We start from the raw sequence: 3,456 nt of genomic DNA on the forward strand, positions 1-3,456 counted from the left end.
AAAGCAGTCAGCGAGAGACAGAGGGGAGAAAGAATTCGCCTGGCGAGAGAGAGGAAGGACTTGTCTCAGTTGTCGTGCCTAGTGACGTCACATTAATAACGGCTATCCGAGAGAAAGCTGTACATGAGTTGACAAAGAGCAATTTCATATATATATATATATATATATATATATATATATATATATATATATATATATATATATATATATATATATATATATATATATATATATATATATAAGATTAATTGAATTATTATAACTAAAGAAGTTACTAAAGTCTACTAAGTAGTATGTCAAAAGGCTTCGTCTCTGTTTTAACCATCTTTCAGTGCAAACCACCACGTAGCTATATGCTATTTAGAATCATTGTCAAAACGAAATAAAATAATGTAAGTGTCATTCTCGAATAGTTGTGGTTCTTTCACCATAGTTATGACATGCAACAGAGACGTACATAGCCGCGTATTTGTATGGTAAACCGCCGCCTTTTTATAAGCATCTACCGGCGTTTTTCTTTCAAGTCAGAGTTGGCGGTGTATATACATGTTGGGGACCACTGTCTATGCTTGCATAGATGGACAGTTAGTGTTCTTACCTTGGTTAGCAGTTAACAGGTGAAATGCAGTGTAGATATTATAATCTCGATGACGTTAATTGGAGCAATTCATCTTCACGGCAGAGCAGACGAGAAAATTGCCAAGTACCGCATTTTGTAGGAACTTGCTTCAAAACTATCCATAACTCAAAACCAATATGTTGTTCGTAACTTTTTTGGTGCATTACACTATCAGTGTAACAATATGGTGATTTAATACAGAGTAAAAGTTCATTTCATGACATGATCACACAAACTTACCAAGCCTATTTTAAGACAAAGTACAATAGAGGGTATATTATTCACAAAAAATACCCTTTTTCCTGGTGTTGAGGGGTATATTTGAGCCTTAGGGTGTTTTACATGTATTTAAACCCCAGCTCAATCGTTATACCCTTTCTGTACCTTGAACTTTTTACAGTGTAGGGGCCTACCACAAGGAAGGATGGGGGTCCTACTAACCAACCCTAGCCATTTAAGCAGGTAATATGTGAGTGATATCAATAGAAATGTACTTAATCCTGATATGTGGCTTGATAATGGTCAAAATGCGCAATGTTTAAATTTCCTTTATTGTAAATGCAGAAATGTAACACTGGAAGGGTAAAAAAAATCTTTTTTTTATTGCTATTTCAAAATCTGTAATGTAATTCGTTGCTCTAGCTTCAGGGAGTGTTGTCTGCATCTATTTAAGTAGAATAAAATAATACTGCTTTTAACGGTAATAAAAATTAAATAAATGAATTTAAGAAAGTATAAACAAAGCAATATATGTGAGCAATAGAGCAATATGGCAAAGCACACACGTCTTGTGGGATGGACGTGATTCGTGATTCAGTCAAATCCTCCAATTTTGGCCTTAAGGCAATGCATCAAATCAATGCCAGCCTATAGTTATAAAACGTATCAGAACTTAGAAGTTTAAATACTATTTTCAAAGGGTGCCAATGATAAAATATCTATTAATATACACAAAAACTTCATAACCAGGTAAGGGTCACTCGTCTGTTCTAGGGTCATTTTGATAATGCCTACAAAGAGAGATTGCACCTGGGAACTTTTTTTATGAAATAGGTAATACCAAAATTACTTGGCGAGTCTCATATAGAAGATTTAGGTGTCAAAGATACAGTAAATAATCTTAAGTCTTTTTTTGTTATATTATATATAAAGTGAAAGCCTTTTGAAAAGATATAAACTCTCTATACCCATATAAAAAAAATCAGGATCACATACTAAATGCCATTTCTATCATTCGTATTTCGTGATGTGCATCTTTTCTTCATCCATCTATCTATCTATCTATCTATCTATCTATCTATCTATCTATCTATATATATATATATATATATATATATATATATATATATATATATATATATATATATATATATTCACACTCCCATATATATATGTATATATATATACGTGTGTATATATATATATATATATATATATATATATATATATATATATATATATATATATATATATATATATATATATATATATATCTATATGGGAAGTTTATGATTGCTATGAACGAAGTCATTTGTGAAAGGTAAACCAGCAAATTACCATATACTCCCTACATTAACTGTAAGGAGATGCAGATGCTTTGCCATCAACTACTGACTGTAAGAGAAGCATGAAATGTTTGGCTAAGATGATAATCCAGCTATGAAGGGTTCGATGACTGTATTTATGACACTTGCAAGGTTCACTACCTCCAACAAGGTTAAGAACCACTGTTATAGGTGCTTATTTCACGACAGATTTTTTTTGCTGCAGGCAGTTTAGCATCAAGTGGCCTCGCCTCCGAGGCAGGTCACGTTCCAAGTTCTAAATCAATTCTTCCGCCACGATAATTATTTCACCAGACTCGTTTGAAACATCAAAGGTAACTACAAAATATTCCTTTATTTTTACGCGAAACATTTGCCCTCTGGACTTTGAATGAAGTGTCTTGAAAAAAGAAATTATGGGAATTGTTCTATAATGGAAGAGGAAGGTCTAAAAATTCATGAATTTCATATCTCTTTTGCTTGAGATTTAACGATGGTATAAAACTGTCCGATACGAAAAATAAAAGACATATTAAACGCAAATTCTGTAACACACTAAATATGAATGTAAACGAATGAGGTTACTAAAAGAATTATTGTAGTAAATAACTGCAAAGCAAATAAATGTACAAAAAAGGGGAAAGCAATGATAAGACGAAATAACTAGAAAATAGATAAAAACAGATAGTATAGCAATATACAGTATGTCAGCCAGAAAATATACAGTAAAGAAATAGAACGACACCACAGATGAAAAAGCTCGAATTATGAAAAATAAGCCAAAAAATTACCTTTGATGAAAACTTAGCTTATTTAATAATGTCCTTGAATGCGATTATGGAACTGTCAATGGTCAGAAGGTTAATGAGCTAATTAAAAATGAGGGATGAGAACCATTCCTCTCTAGCCATTAGAGATGATAACAGATTAATTTGAATATGCAGAGGTGGCAGGACAACATTAATGGCCAACGGTTCCTTCTGCAATTTTAACCATATGGAATTTCATGCCTTTTATCTTGCAATGAATGAATCATTCTCCACATAGAAATCTAGATAAATAATTTATCTGTAAATAAGTGAAGAAAAGAGAGCATTATCAGGGAAAAATGTGCCGATTTGGTATGAATTACTGATCATAGATATTTTTAAATTTTGGAATGTGATTTTCACAACGTTCCAAACATAACATTTTACGTCAGTTGCTTTCAATGTTAATGTTGGAAGTACTATGTTGAGAATAATTGCAACTTTTCTTTTGTTTCTATTGTAACTTTTCTTTTGTTTCTATTGC

The sequence above is a fragment of the Palaemon carinicauda genome, chromosome 7 (assembly GCF_036898095.1).
Source record: "Palaemon carinicauda isolate YSFRI2023 chromosome 7, ASM3689809v2, whole genome shotgun sequence".
Classification (NCBI taxonomy): domain Eukaryota; kingdom Metazoa; phylum Arthropoda; class Malacostraca; order Decapoda; family Palaemonidae; genus Palaemon; species Palaemon carinicauda.